The sequence below is a fragment of the Anabrus simplex genome, chromosome 3 (assembly GCF_040414725.1).
Source record: "Anabrus simplex isolate iqAnaSimp1 chromosome 3, ASM4041472v1, whole genome shotgun sequence".
NCBI classification, from domain to species: Eukaryota; Metazoa; Arthropoda; class Insecta; order Orthoptera; family Tettigoniidae; genus Anabrus; species Anabrus simplex.
This window is the reverse complement of record NC_090267.1, coordinates 385,094,066-385,111,262: the sequence shown is the minus strand read 5'-3', so window position 1 is coordinate 385,111,262 and position 17,197 is coordinate 385,094,066. Positions and strand designations below refer to the sequence as shown.

The 17,197-nt window shown below is 38.5% G+C and overlaps 1 protein-coding gene and 1 long non-coding RNA gene across 2 annotated transcripts in view; one reads left to right on the top strand and one right to left on the bottom strand.

Moving 5' to 3' along the window:
* Positions 1-17,197, top strand: part of msps (msps cytoskeleton-associated protein 5) — a 414,143-nt gene that overhangs the window by 375,856 nt on the left and 21,090 nt on the right. The gene's annotated exons all lie outside the window — the stretch shown is intronic.
* LOC136866412 (uncharacterized) lies at positions 1,861-8,042 on the bottom strand. Its single transcript, XR_010859542.2, has 3 exons — positions 7,302-8,042; positions 2,436-2,559; positions 1,861-2,219 (listed from the first exon to the last, which is right to left on the bottom strand). It is a non-coding gene; the product is annotated as an uncharacterized lncRNA (long non-coding RNA).

Genomic DNA, 17,197 nt, shown 5'->3' with positions numbered 1-17,197 from the left:
CTGGGTTTCACTCTGTCCCTACTTCATCTCGCATGCAGGTCGGCATGGTAGTCAAATAGAGAGACGGCACCGGGCAAGCCAAACATGTCGGACACTTCTGGCACTAAAAGCCATACACTAAATAAATCTAATGAATTAATAATTATACAGTAATGATAAAAGTGGAACAATTTAATTCTTAAAATGTCCATGAAGTATGGACATCATTTAGCCTAGTATCAACTATTTGATATCTGTGATTTTTTAAAATGATTTCAAACATACTTAGATATTTCTAGAGTACCGAAGAGAAATACAGAAATATTAATGAGTGGATGTCTGTGCCCTTTCAGGAATTCATTCGTTCATTCTTTCTTTCTTTCTTTCTTTGTTACAAACACTGAGCACATTATTGTGATCTGATGCCAGCTATGATACTACACTTCATGTCTTCCATTGTACAGGAAACTCTGTTGTTTGTTGCCTAGTTTTTTCCTTTGCTGAGTTCATCTATCCCTGTTGTCCTAAATTGTGTTATGGAAGTGTGTTATGTTAAGTTATGTTATGGAAGAATATCTATGAGGGGGAATCAAATATAAACAGGATTTAATTTTTTATTTAAAGACATTTATAGAATGACACAAGGCAATTACAGTTTATTTTTCCACATAGTTTCCTGCTTTGGAAATGCATTTGTCCCAGCGTATGGCCAGCTTTTTGATGCCCTCATCGTATAAAAAAAATTTAAAAAAAATAAAAACAGGGCCATGTCACCAGCCAGTTGCGCACGAAGTCTTCCACACCCTCATCGTCATCAAATCGTTGCTCTGCTAGAGCTTCTTTAAGCAGCCAGAACAAATGGAAATCACAGGGCGATAAGTCGGGGCTGTAAGGAGGATGATCAAGTGTAAATCCAATGCATTTCCTGTAGCTTGGAGAGAGAGCTGCAATATGGGGCCGCACATTGTTGTGGAGGAGGATGACCTGTCAAATCAGTTGGTCTCGTCTTCTGCGGCGATATGCAACCCTCGCCTTGTTCAACAGCTTGCAGTAGTAAAGAGCATTGATTGTGCGTCACTTGTGGAAAAAGCAATCGGCAAAATGCCTTGCTGATCGAAAAAGAACTGTTGCAAGAACCTTGCCAGCTGACAGTTGAGTCTTGGCTTTCACTGGTGCTGCCTTCCCTTTCCTCTACCACTCCTTACTCGCTTGTTTGGATTCGGGAGTGTAGTGGTGGACCCATGTTTCGTCGCAGGTGACGATCCGACTCAAAAATGCATCACCTTCTTTCGCAGACCTTGCTGTAAGCCTCTGAGACTTCCAAATGTCTCAACTTCAGAATTTCGGTCAAAAGGCAAGGGACCCATCTTGAACTCACTTTACAGAACTGTAGGTCGATTGTGATGATTGCGTGTTAATTCCCATAACTGATTCAGACTTGTTCTGCAATTTCTGATACTCTCGCCCATCGATCGTCATCAGTAATGTCTTTAACCACACAAATGTTTTTGTCTGTAATGCTGGTCCATGGACAGCGAGTGTGTTGCTCATTTTCCACACGTTCTTGTCCTTCTTGAACATTTTATGTCAGGCAAAGGCACGCGTCCTTGACAATATTTGATCACCAAACTCTGCAGTCAATATCTGGAAAATTTCCACCGCTGTAACTCCTTCATGAGCAAGAAATTTTATAATTGAGGCACTCGGGGCTAGATAATGGTAAGCCACATTGAGGAAATTTTACAGGAGAGACATATGAAGGTTCAAAAAATTCCATAAATCAGGTGATGGACATAAGAGGTATGTTTATTGAATGATAAGGTACTACATACATTAGCTATTCTTGTAACATGAAATAGAACCTTTTTAACTAATGCACATTGTAGAAAAAACATTAAGTACAAGGAACACATATAATTCTGTGGCTTGTCATTGTTTATCACAAAAGTTTCAATGCCAACATTTGGCGTCGCTGACCACCGATCACATCACTCTCACCGTCATCTAAGAAACTGCCATCAATCAATTCAGGTTCCTCAACCTGCTCTATGGTTTCGTACTGAGTCAGAGATAAATAATATCCATGATGCACTGCAGATATGTAGGGAAACTGGTCCACGATGTCAGTCAGTTTCTTATGCTGTATAGGAATGGGCCTACGATTTTTTGGTGTTAAGGTCGCAATCCACGATATCTGTGTAGGACGGCCATGCTTCTTGACATTAATTTCACGGAAGTCTCTGTGAACAGTGTACAGTACTCTTCACCCTTAATCAAAATAAACAATGGCCATCTTACAACATATTTATGAAACATATCGAATTACTAATTGAATATTAATTCGATATTCTGTGCCGGCTCTCCTGAATAATAATATTAATTATTATCATTTAATTAATGTAATTATTTTTCTAATACTTTTTAGTTCTGGTTAATAGCTATGTTTAAGTACATACCTGATTACACCGGTGTTTACGTTTAGCCTTTTTACTCAACTCCGGGTTTGCTGCCGCCATCGATGCCTTCCATTCTTAGCAGGTGAGATGGTACCTCTATAAAAACGGGAGCTAAGTCTTCATCCTTGTGGAAGAAAAAAGAAAAAAAAACTAATAGCATGAACCTATGAAACTACACTGAACAATACAGCAATTTAACAGCTATATAATGGCAAGCCACAATAACCCCTATAACAGTCACCTAGTGATGCCCATCTTAGTTCAACAGTCGTTTCTGGTTACTTGGCTTCATATAAATATCTTAGAAATAGTCCCATAGTTCATACTTCCATTAAATATTAGAGTTATCTTACATTACTACATGTACTGCATTGTACCCACTGTGGGTGGGTGACTCACATGTAGAACACACCCACGGTATCCCCTGCCTGTTGTAAGAGGCGACTACAAGGGGCTCTCAACTTGGGAGTGTGGGTTGGCGACCACAGGGTCCTTAGCTGAGTCCTGGTGTTGCTTCCATTTCCTTGTGTCAGGCCCCTCACTTTCATCTATCCTGTCCGACCTCCCTTGGTCAACTCTTGTTCTTTTCCGACCCGACGGTATTAGAGGTCTAGGGAGTCTTTCATTTTCACGCCGTCCGTAGCCCTTGCCTTCCTTCGTCTGTTACTTCACTTTTCGAAGTGACGGATCCCTTCTTTCTTCTTTTTTTTCACTCTACCCCTTGTGGGTGGGGCATGCAGACGAAAAATACACCCACGGTATCCCCTGCCTGTCGTGAGTGGCGACGATAAGGGGTGACCAAGGGATGATTGTATGAGAACCATGACACTACTTTTGATAAGTACCATCACGCGGGAAAACCATGGGTCGCCTTTTCTTGCGAGTAGTACCACTATGTTAGATACAAAGTAGGTTTGTGCTTAGTAGCAGCAGAGAGAGGGTCACTGTGGGTTTCCAGTACCCGTGAGTCGTACCCATGTGAGCAACACCACGGGTCTGGGCGTTGCCTGTGCCTAGTACCACTATATGAGCGACACCGTGGGTCTGCGTTGCCTGTGATTAGTTCCCACTATGTGAGGAAAACCACGGGAATACCGGCGCCCGTGATTAGTACACCTGAGTGAGGAACCCCATCGGTTTGCGTTGGCTATGAGTCGCGCCATTGTGTGAGAACACCATAGGTCTGCGTTACCTGTACGGCGTACAATACTTGTGAGTAGTACCATCATGTGTGGAACACCGTGAGTCTTCACTACATTTGATCAGTACCCCAAATGACAAATACCATGGTTCTACTTTACTATGGATAAGTACCATTCTGAGGGGCCTTTTCCCTGGCTTTTGGACCCCTTTAGACATCAAGCATCCTCGATTCAGAGTTGTGCTTTTGATGTGCTCCCTTGGTCAGTAATACTATTGTTTATGGTCTTTTTTTTGAGTCAGATCCACTGTTTTTTGTTTGCTTTTTTTTTGTTTGTTCATGTCCATCCATTCCTTCTTCATGACACTTTTTTTAATTTTGGTCAGTGGATGATTTTGAACTTTATTTCACTTCGTACCATTAGGGGCGGATGACCTCAATGTTAGGCCTTTTATTCCACTTCGTACCATTAGGGGCGGATGACCTCAATGTTAGGCCTCTTTAAACAACAAGCATCATCATCATCATCATCATCATCAGCGTACTGCATTGTCATGATAATCCTCATTGTCACATGCTATAATATGGCATGCCACATAATAACATTGTGTTGATGCTTACCTCTGATATTGATGAGATATCACATGGATTTGGCTGATAATCCACATCTACAACACTGTCATCGCACAAGGATTCACTCTCAAGACAAGCGGCTTCCGTCTCGGTTCCAAAATGCATTTTTTCATCGAAACAACAGCTCACATTGTTTCGTCTGCAAGACGCCATCTTGCTGCGGCTTACCATACTAAAGCACAAGAATAACGTGCTGTGTCTTGGTGCAATACATAACAACAGAGCGTGTGCTGCCATCTCTTGGTTTCTTAAAATACCACTCCTCCAGTGGCTTGCCATCCTCTAGCAGATATGAAATGCATACAAATCTCAATATTGCTCAATGTGTGGCTTACCATTATCTAGCTCCAAGCGCCTCAATTATGCGTTGCGCAGCGAAGGGGTGCATCTGTTGCTCCGGCATCATGAGCGTTACTGACTAAACGGCGGGAAATATCTAACATGTTCTCCCCACTCCTAACGGTTCAGCCTAAGCATAACAGAAGCGCAGGGCCAGTCCTACAAACGGTTGATGTTCAGGAACAAAAATCCTGTCTATACTTGATAGACCTTCGTAATTACTCATGGTTATTTTTTTTTTTTTTTTTTTGCTAGGGGCTTTACGTCGCACCGACACAGATAGGTCTTATGGCGACGATGGGATAGGAAAGGCCTAGGAGTTGGAAGGAAGCGGCCGTGGCCTTAATTAAGGTACAGCCCCAGCATTTGCCTGGTGTGAAAATGGGAAACCACGGAAAACCATTTTCAGGGCTGCCGATAGTGGGATTCGAACCTACTATCTCCCGGATGCAAGCTCACAGCCACGCGCCTCTACGCGCACGGCCAACTCGCCCGGTACTCATGGTTAAAAAGATGATGCAATTACATGCTCATTTGTTGCAGAGGTGATTCTCAAAATTTCAGATTATAGAATTTGACTGAATTAAGCCTAGGAAAAAGCATGATGTAACTGTTCCCTGTGGACTGGGTGCAATACCCTGTTACTACTAAAAGTTTATCTTTTGGTGGTTGATAGTAAAACTACTACATGTCAGTTTAATTGTAACCTTTTAAAGAAACCTGCTCAAAAATTCATCTTCGTGCTTCAGCATACTCTGCAACAACATACCATATTCTGTTATACACATTCAAAGACTCCAGGCTTGTGCTGTAGAGACATGCAGCTGCAAGCATCGGAGAGACAAGCTCTTCTTTGGATTCAATTGTATTCTCATACACTTTCTTGTTGTGCCCTAAACGATAAAAAGTGTACTGCATGTTGCTGAAGTACAGACATTGAATTCATCATGGTATGTTTCAGAGAATGTGTAATATTATGTTTTATGGTTTTGAAGAATGAGAGTCTTAATTTTTATCCTTACGGTAGTTTCTGATTTTGTTTTGGTCTGTCATCCATAGAATTTGGAGTATTGAATTTTGATACACGTCATTTGCTTCATCAATAAGTTCGGAATCATCTGAGCTTTCAGATGTAACTGCAGTGCTTACTCGTGTGGTACTCACCATAACCTCCCTACTGTCGCTGTCCGAATCATAATTCTCAGAATCGTTCCCATTAATGGGCAGTGTTGCCAACTTAGCGGATTTTCATATTTGGATTGTGTTGTGACTTTGTGCCTGACGGTGTATGCAGTCTGGCTCATTTAACTGTTCTCTGCTTTTCGTGAACGCTGTGAGACAGTGCCATACATTGCGTGTGCCGTGCTGATGCTCAGAAGATTACGCATTACTTCTTTTAAGTGACTTACATTCCACTTCGTCTGAATTTTACAGTGGCTACCCCCGTCATTTTTATATCGCCTCTTCAACTGATATTGTGTGGACTTGACCGTTAACTTCTTTCTTACTTATGCATTGTTTTTCGAGTTATAATCGGCTGATGACGACGACCCAGACTGGGGTCAAAACCGGTACCATTCCCACTTTTAATTAAATAAGAACATAATCTCTACATCTCTTATTTACTTGTATTGAATAGGTTGATCTACCATATTTATTATTTCATTTTAACTGTAAATTTGGCGGAATTAGAAGACTTTCGGCAGAGAAATATATCATTTAGCGGACAGCGGATCTTTTGGCGGAATTCTAGATTTATTATAGCGGAATTTAGCGTTTTATCTATTGTGTGTTTTTTTTAATTTCTACTCCAGTCTGTCTCCGAGCTATTCTGAATTTCTTATCATGAGCTAGCAATCACATGAGGAAAACATGTTATTTTGATTTGATGTTATGAGATCATGGTATAATAAATTTGTAATGCATGGGAAAAGGTTACTTATCTCTTAGTTGACGAGTGACGACAGATAATGAAACTATTTATGTTTTTGCTATGAAGAAAGACCGTCTAATGAACTGACCTGTTCTGTGTGTGTGGGCCTTGAGGTAGAGGATTCACCTAGTTTGCACCCCGTACTAAAACGTCTACAAGTGTTAGCTCGCCGCCTCACAGGCAGGGGGGCAGCACGGACGATCCACGTCCTAGCACTAGCACAGTAACAGACGAGTCCGGTTTTGAACTCTTTGACGTGAATGAGGACGACTAATTGACCTTTTAAGAATATTCCTCTCACCAGTCCCAGTGAAACTCGGAAGATCAGGTGAGTGTAGATATTTACTTTTATTATTATTATGTCTGGCTCCATGGCTAAATGGTTAGCGTGCCAGCCTTTGGTCACAGGGGTCCCATGTTCGATTCCCGGCAGGGTCGGGAATTTTAACCTAAATTGGTTAATTTCGCTGGCACGGGGGCTGGGTGTATGTGTCGTCTTCATCATCATTTCATCCTCATCACGACGCGCAGGTCACCTACGGGCGTCTTATCAAAAGACCTGCATTTGGCGATCCGAACTTGTCCTCGGACACTCCCGGCACTAAAAGCCATACGCCATTTCATCATCATCATTATTATTATTATTATTATTATTATTATTGCTCATTTTTATCGCTCATTATTTCATATCTGATTTCTTGGCGGAATTTTAGCGGATTTTTAGTAGCATTTAGCGGATCTTGAAAATATAAGTTGGCAACACTCTTAATGGGTGAATTGTTCAAATACTCCAATAACTCCTCATTGTTTGCAAACTCACCACTGTCAGCATTGTGCCTTGCTGTCATGTAGTTGCCAGCTTGCAGTCGGGAGATGGTTGGTTCGAACCCCGCTGTTGGCAGACCAGGGGATGGCTTTCTGTGGTTTCCAGTTTTTACTCCAGGCAAATGGTGATGTACCTTAAGGCCATGGTCACTTCCTTTCCACTCCTAGCCTTTCCTGTTCCATTGTTGCCATAAGACCTTCCTGGGTCAGTGCAACATAAAGCAAAATTTTAAACAAAATAATTTTAAAAAGTAAAAATGTTTTAAGTATTACAGTAAGTTTTGTTAACACTGCCACAAAATTGGATAAAAAAGATAAATTCATGCACTATTAACCCATCCAGTTGATTTTATCATTCAAGACACACTCAACATTAGTAAATGTCTATCATACTTCACTGCTTATCGCAATAATAACATTGCTGAATTTTACTTTGACCACTGTGGTCAGGCGGTACAGCTGTGACATCTTAAATCTCCTCAGTAATTTAGTATCATCCTGAACAGGAACAGTTGCATGGTCACCTGTTTTTTGTGAAAATTTAGATTTTATAATTCCACCTTTACAATACTGTAATTATCTTTGTTACAAAGACTACATTAAATTACACTCGTGAAACATGTTTCGTCCTCGTATAGGACATCTTCAGTCACAAATAGAAATACATAACATTAAAAATTAGGTGAGGACACATTAAAATAAGTGAATGCAAAGTCTTTGTATCCTGTGACGCGGCGTGATAGCGTCTTGTCAATCTTCAATGTTAAAATGGTGCAGTGTGAACATGATATGAAGCATGAAGTCCAATTAAAATCATATGTTAAAACTGTTGTTCAAAACAACGAATTGTCAATTATAAAACACCGTAAGTGGCTATGCAAATAAAATTATGTGCATATAGTACATAAAACAGTGTTGTGGTGATGCCACATTATAATAGATTTCTTGATTAGGAGGTGGAGTTATACTGATGCTAGTTGAATCTGATTGTGTGTTGACAATAGGGGCCTGAAAAAGAAAATATGAATGAACTGAAGAATAAAATGCCATTAAAATGTGAACTAAGTGCCCATCCAGTCACTTACCTCCTTGCCCGTCCTACATCGACCACTCCACCTCAAATGCTAAGGCTAACTGAGTGCTGTCCTCAAAGGTCGTTGAGGACTGATTGTGAGGGGAGGTTGAGAGGAGTTTGACGTAAGGGGAGAGGCGTGAGGTGACGTATTACTCACGCGTCTTCTTGAAAAGAATTTATTTATTAACTCCTCGAAAAGTATATTGATATCATTTGATATCTCATTAAGATTATAAATTGGGTTGCATTTTTGATCAATATTTATAAGGATGTTTTCTAAAATGTTCAATAGATTTCCTTTCGTACATAAATGGAGAATTTGAAGGTCTTGTTGTATGCCCGTGAATGTACGATTGGTATCGTCCATATGAGAACTGAATGCTGAGAATCTGCCGTACTTTGACGCATTAACATGTTCATTATACCTTATGTTAAAATTGTGGCCTGTCTGTCCAATATAACTGGCGGGACACTACTGGCACTTTAATTTGTAAATACCTGATTTCTGAAATTTGCTATTGCCGTTATTGATAGTGTGCTGATTGAAGAAAAGATGAGTGTTGTTATTGGTTGTTTTAAAAGAAACTTTCATATTAAGTTTCTTGAAAACATTCGTGATTTCGTATATTTTACTGTGACTATAAGTAAAAAGGGCGTAACTATCTTCTTTCTTTTTGGTATCCTTGCTTAATGTGGAAAATGATTTTTTCTCAATTTTGCTAATAATTTTATCTACAAATTGCCTGTTGAACCCGTTTCTTTCTGCTATAAAATAAATAGTATCCAATTCATTTTTACGATCTGCTTCTGACATGAGTATATTATAAGCTCTATAAATCATACTGTAAAAGGAGGCCCTCTTATGTGCTGCTGGGTGTACGGAATTTTGTTTAATTACGTTTGCCATTTGAGTAGGTTTCCTAAATATATTAAACCTAAGTTTATTAGAGTCATTAATAATTGTAATGTCATGAAAGTTTAATGCTTTATTATTTTCACTTTCAAAAGAAAATTTAATCTGTGAATCCATATTGTTTAATTGTTCTAATACCTCCTGTCCATTAGTAATGCCATGGTCAATTATTGTAAACATATCATCTACGTATCTCAACCAGCTTATTATTCCTTTAATGTTGTTAATTTTGCTATTTTCAAGAAAATCCATATAAATTTCCGCCATAATTCCCGAAAGCTGGGGCCCCCATAGGGAGACATTCCTGTTTATATATTTGACCGTTGAAAGTAAAGTAATTATTAGCGACAAGGAACTCCAAAATATTAATCAAATCGGCTATCTCTTGCCTACTCAAATTACTGTATTTAAGTAGATTATTCTGTACAAGATTTATCGTTTTTGATACTGGAATATTCGAGAACATATTTTTGATGTCGAATGAATATATCTTATGGTTCGATTGTATGTTTAAATCTTTAATACGATCTCAAAATTCTTTGGAATTCTTAATAGACCTATTACCCTCAAATCCATAATGTTTTTTTTAAGAAATTGTGTATAAATCTAGACGTCTTATACGTATATAGGGCTATTTCTGAAATTAATGATGGGTCTTATAGGTACATTCTCTTTATGTACCTTCGGTAGTACCTTAGCCGTCGGAATACCCGGGTTCATATTAATAAGTTTTTGAGACTCCCTTTCATTAAAGATGATAGAAGATTGTTTAAGAAGTTTCTTTGAATGATATTCGTCGGGTCTTTTTTTTTTATAATTTTGAATGAATGCTCTGCGAAAAAGGTTCAGGATTTCATGGAAATCTTGAAATTAGTGGTTAAGAATAATTTCTTCAGTTTCAATAATTGCATGTACCAACAAGATGGCTTAGCTATGGGATCACCGGCTTCAGGAATTTTAGCTGAGATATATATTGACCATTTAGAGTATACAGCAATTAACAACAGCAGTGACTTTGCAAACATAAAATTTTGGGCCAGATTTGTGGATGATACATTCGTTATCCGTGACGAAGGAATTTCTGATGCAGCCACCACTCTTAGCAGTTTAAACAATATTGATCCGCAGATAAAGTTCACTCTAGAATCTGAGACCAACAGAAGCATACATTTTCTGGACCTCACATTAAACAGACTTCCTTCATCAATAGAATACGAAATTTACAGAAAACCAACACAGCCACTACCATCAAGAAAAATTCTTTTCATCCCAAAGCACACAAGTATGCTACCTACAACAATATGGTAGACAGGACATTCAGTATACCACTTAATACAGTAAATCTAAATAAAGAATTGAATACAATCCACTTCATAGCCAAATATAACGGTTATGACAATGCATTTATAGAGTGCATTATCAACAAACGAAAATTTCTCCTAAATTCAACTCTAACTAGAGAGAAAATTAAACCTGATTATTTTTCAACCTTCACATTCAACGAAGATATTTACGTAGTTACAAATATTCTGAGGAAACACAACACCAAAATTGCATATCGAACTAACAATAGAAATATGGATATCTTATATAATACCAGCTCAATTAACAAGACTAACATTTATCAAAAATCAGGTGTCTACAGATTCCAATGTCAAAACTGTCAGTCCTCGTACATTAGTCAAACAGGGAGAAACTTCAAAATCAGATACATGGAACATGTTAATGCTACAAAATATAATAGATACTCAGCGGTTGGCCAGCACATTCAAGATTCAAAGCATAGCTTCAGCAACATACAACAAGATATAGAGGTGCTCATGAATATGGACAAAGGCCCTATACTTGACGTCGCAGAAAATTGCTTCATTCACTTAGACCAGTTCTTCAACTCCAGTTTGAACCTGAACAAAGTCTCAGAAAAAACTAATATTCTATTTGATTTTTTAATTAAAGTATTTAAGTATTTTAATCTTCCGAATAGGAGGTCAGTATTTACTACGATACACAGTACCCTATCATGTTACAAACCCCCACCACATTGTTCACAAGACCCACCTTAAACCTACTAATCCCCTAATAAGATCTTTTTCTTCCCCCATCTTCCTCCCTTCCAGACCTACCACATTGTTGTATATCTCCTTCCCACAAGACTAATGTGTCTTAATTCTGACTGATTTCATATTCATCAGTATTACATTTTTATCAGGTATAAATTACAAGTGACTCAAATATGTTCTCGACACTCTGGTTAACGCATGTCACGTGTGTGTGTTTTAAATGACTCTTTACTTTGGAAGCCTATCGGAGCCTTCTATTGAACGGATGCACAAAGACTACATATCGAAGAACCTTCTTTTATTCCTTGAATAATGAGAGACTATGTTTACTTCAATGTGTCACTGCGCCAGATTTAATTATTAAGCCGTTACTCTTCTGTTATGACACATGGTGTGAATAGTCAGTTACAGATTGTGTCCTTGCTTATATATTGTGATCTTTTTATGGCTGATGATGACATTATATATGTCGAAACCGGTCGCAAAGTTGAATAAAAGGTATTTGTAACATAAATGCGTACCTAATTAGTATTGAAAAGGTTGAACCTAATAGATATATTATCGTTAACCTCAAGAACTACTCGAGCATTTATCTTAAAAATACCTTCGTTTGTTAACTGTGATTCTCAAATTTTCTAATACTTCACTCCGTTTCACAGATTTCTTTTCACAATGGTTTTTAATTTCAACTTTTCTGCATAACAAGACAATTAGCTATTTGCATCTTAACACATTGGGTGCCACGTGCCGCCATATGGCGTCACGGTGGTCTTCAAATTTGAGATGGCGTGACGCCATATGGTGGCACACCGTTCTTGAAATCAGAGTTGGCGTGACGCCATATGGCTGCACAGTTGAGTTTCAGGCGATGCACCGTAGATAATCAGCTGTGACATCTATGCGCGTAAAATTGGTACTACGTGAAGGGCGAACTTCAGGGTCTATTCCGGCTATGTATTTTTACTCTATGCCACCATGTGGTGCCACAGTATTCTTCCGAAGCCATTGACTGGCCAGTGGTCATTGTCACGGCTGAAAGCGCGCCAGGCATTGTTTATTCCCCGTTTACGTACGTATTATCACTCAGTTTATATAGTTGTGCAAAAATATAAAAAAATGGAAGATATTGGTAATAATCTTACGAGGGAACACATACATGTGTTACACTCGGATTCGGTTGAAATTTGGTAAGAATATTCGCTGGAGGCAGTAGAATGCTAAGGTGAAAACTGCATGTACCCAGCGCAAGTTTAAACGCCAAAATTGAACAAATAAATAGTCATAAAATTAGAAGTGCCGCGGGAGTATCGGGGTGTGGCGCAGAGGTAGGGAGGAGCGAAGCAGCGGACGTGAACCAAGACCTAAATATGAAAATAGCACATGAAACAAGTGTACAAAGGACGATGTTTGGACAACTATGCCAATAAGGTTTGAAAAATTACGAGTAACAAGAACTCGGGCGTGCCGAGACGCATATTTTCATTGTTTAGAGTTGTCAGAAAACTGTTCACAACAATATGTAATGTAATATAAGTGCTTGTTTTGCATTTTACAGGTTTTCATAAATATTGCGTTAATTTGAATTAGCAAATAAATATCCCGTATTTGAAATTCGTATTGCACATTCCATGTCAAAAAATTCTGTGACACCATATGGCGTCACGCTATATTTTATCTTTCCTAAAAATTGATGTGACACCATATGGCATCACACATGACCGTGGTATGGTGAGATAAAATTTACTCAGTACATCCAAGATTATATAAACAGACTACAACGCGTACAATTGCTTTGGCACCAGCGGAATGCAATTCAAAAACATGCCTGGCACCGGTGGAATAGTGTGCTACAATCGGCTCGGCACTCAACGTGTTAATATATCAAACATACGATTATAAGATTTAACATAGAGCTATTTCTTCATCTTCACATCAGGAATTTAAAGACATTTAAAACCTAGTGCTTTATACTCAAGTGTTATATAGCTAACTTTCGTCTTGAAAAAATCTATATCTTCTACGTTACTTGTTACTCATCTGTGCATTGCATTTATCTTGTACCTGTTGAACGATCGGCTGATGATGACCCAGATCTGGGGTCGAAACCAGTACCATTTGTGATCGACTTGTGATGTAACCTCGCATTAATAAGTGTTATTGTATTGAATAGGTGGAGCCATAGTATATTATTAATTTAATTGTAATCTCATTTCAATACGGACCAAAAATGAAATTCTTATCTTTCAATTCCTTTCCAACACATTTATTTTTAACTCTGACAGAGACAGCTGCATGATCACTTACACATCTGTCACTTCAGTTTCCCTTTAGAGCTCATCTGGTTTTATCAGCACCACATCTAGAATATGTTTCACTCTAGTCTGTTCCATTACTTTCTGATTCATCTGTCCTTCTCATAACTTACCATTTGTTGGTCATGCTTTTGTTCATTTGCATTCCCTTCCCAGTTAACATTTGGCAGGTTCAAATCACCTGCTACAGTAACGTTCCTTTCTTTGTCGTTCTCCACACAGCTGTATCTTATCAAATAATTCTGCATCAGTGCCAGCCTTACTAGGTCTGTACACCCCTAAAATATAAAGTTGCCTCTTGTCTTTGGAGATGAGTCTTATACCTAGAATTTCATGTTCCTCATCGTTAACTTTTTCTTAGTTTACAAATTCTTCTTTCACAAGTATTTATACTCCCCCTCTTATCGTTCCTAAGCTGTCTACAATAAACACTCCAGTTCTGTGAGAGAATTTCCTCATCCATAATATCACTTCAGTCATGATTATTTCCTATTGAGTTTAAAATTCAGACCAGTCTAACTGAAATGTACTGTTACCTATAATATTTATAAATACAGTGGAACCTGTCTAAAGCAGTCACCATTTGTTCTGAGAAATTGGCCGTTAGTACAGGTGGCTGCTAAATTGTTACAAAATTTTGGATCAGGGAAGAGGTCTGTTTCATCATGATCGGCTACAGTATATTAAAAGCAACATTCTTATGCATTGTCTTCATAACACATTTATGTGAATTAATGTAAATTAACAGGGAACCCCTATACTGGACCATAAAAGCATAGTACTATTCTACATATATAGAGTAGGCTATTTGAAATGTATTGTTGAATGACATTATCATAATTCTCTTGATTTACAACAAAATCTCAGTGTAGTTGTGTTTTAAGCCATTTTCACATATCTTTTTGGTGTACACATTTCAAGGTATTTAAAAAGTTCATTCGGATGTGAGACTATTCTTATCCTACTAGCAATAAACATAACAGTAGTGCGCCCTTTTGAAGCATTCCAAGCAGAAATGTTTTAAAATGAGTTTGCATATTGTTGGCTTGCTCAGTCATACAGCGCCAATCGCTGTCATGGTTAATTTACTACTTTATCTACTGATACACTACAGAGAAGAGGATGTGGAGAAAGGACTATATTTGTTCAGCTCCAGAAAAGGTACTATTCAGATAGACGTGAAAAATGGAAACTTTGTTACAGTGCGTGACTATAAGCGATGAACAAACTGTTCGGAGAGGTTATAAAGGTCTGCTTCATTCAGTTCATTTTGTGGAATGTGTCTGGCCACTGACCACAGTGTGAGGTGACCACTTATAGGAAGGGATATGAACACAGCTTTTATGGGAAAAGTAATCAGTTCCAGAGAAAAGTTGTCATTCACTGATGCGGCTGTTGAGGCAGGTTTCATTTTATGGCGGATGATATTGTATGGGTACAGGAATGAACACAGTTTTACTTGCTGATTATATAATATGATTTGGGGAAATAAAAGAAGTACAAGAACAGTTAATGATTGTAAGTGGGTAGATTGAAGAATGGGAATAAGAGTGTATGTGGATAAAAACAAGACAGTGGTAATAATGGGAGATTACTAGGGCAGGAAATAAATATTGGAGGTAAAGATATTCAAATTGTTGAGAACTTCTAGTATTAAGGTGGATTCATGGAAAATTTAGGGTAATATGGAAATAAGTTGGCACAACCTGGTATATTGTATTGTCTGAATATGGACGTTTTACATCTGATGGCTACAGAAATACCTATTATGACACATAACTGGGACATGAAAAGAAGGGATGAAAATGAAATACCAAGAGTAAAAATTAAATTTTTCAGAAGTACAGTGGAACCTTGGATTGTGAGTATAATTTGTTCCAGCAACTTGCTTGTAATCCAAAGCGCTCGTATATCAAAGCAAGTTTTCCCATAAGAAACAATTGAAACGCGGATGATTCGTACACAACACACAAGTATTTATTCGCATACCATTTGTAAAACAAATTATAATCTAAAACAAATTAAAGTGCACTTTTCCTTACAGTAGAATCATTGTTGGTGTGAGGGAGACAAGAGATGACATCAGAAGAGTTACTGTGTAGCACGAATTTCATTAACGGAATGACTGCTGTCTGTTGGCTCACTGGAATTGCTTTATTTTCGTGCAACTTTAACGAGGAGCCTGTCCAGTGACTGTTGCTTTTGCCTCTTTTTGAGGATTTCATGAAAATGTGACATTGCCTTGTCAGTGAACTGATTCATCGCTCGCACTGCTACAGCCTTATTCGGGTGGTGATTTTCTACAAAATTTTGCACCGTTTCCCACATTTTGCACTCCTCACGAATCTCAATTAAAGTGAGAGATTCCATTGACTTTTCCTCCTCTTGCCCGGACGAGATCTCCATAAACTCTTCCTGTTGGTCGCGATGCAGATCCATCAGTTCGTTGGTGGTCAGTTCCTGGCTATGTTTTTCCACCAGCTCTTAATGTCCACATCATTCACCTCCAGTCCCATAGTCTTCCCCAAGGACACAATTTCATCTACAATCGCCGGCTCATTGTCACCAACAATCCCTTCAAAGTCACGTCCAAGAACACATTCAGACCACAGCTTTCCACAAGCGGAAGTGAGAGTTCTCTTGGTGACTCCATCCCAGGCTTTATCGATGATCTTCACACAGTTCACGATGGAGAAATGATTTCTCCCAAACTATCGGAGGGTAAGGCTTGTTCCTTCGGTCACTTCGAAGCATCTCTGAAATAGTGTTTTGGTGTATATCTTCTTGAAGTTCGAAACGAATTGCTGATTCATAGGTTGGAGTAGTGGAATAATTTTGGGAGGTAGGAACTTAACCTTAACAAACTTTAATTCCTCCAGTAAGTCGTCCTCAAGGCCTGGAGCAAGAACATCGTCCACAACCAGCAAGACTTGGAGCACCAGATTACTTTCTGAAAGGTATTTCTTCACTACAGGACCAAAGATCTCATTCATCCATTTAACAAACGAACAGGGGAGGGGAAAACGTAGGCACACGTGATGCTCGCATTGCGGAACGTCACTCGCTTATCAAGGTACAATTTATTTAAAATCTTTGCTTGTCTTGCAAAACACTCATAGACCAAGTTACTCGCATTCTGAGGTTTCACTGTATGTTACAGGAGAGAGTGGAAGAAAGAATTCAAGATGTATGGAAAGAAGTGTGGAAAGTTATCACAAAATGAAGGAAAATAGACTAAATAGAATTTAACATATAAAAGTGATGAGTGAAGAAAAACTACAACAAAAAAAAAGACAGAGGACAGTTCAGATTACAGTGATTGGACCTCATTAAGAACAATGTAAGGAAAATATTAAACGCAATATGGTTGTCAAGAGTGGTGGATAGAACAAAGAAAATGGATAGAAATCATATTTGTGCCTATTCTGGGAAGTGATCATGATGAACACGGCAGTGATGTAGCAGAGATTCTTCTAAAGGTTGACTGGTATGAATGTTACTCTTGTTATGAACAGAAGTTCTAATTAATTA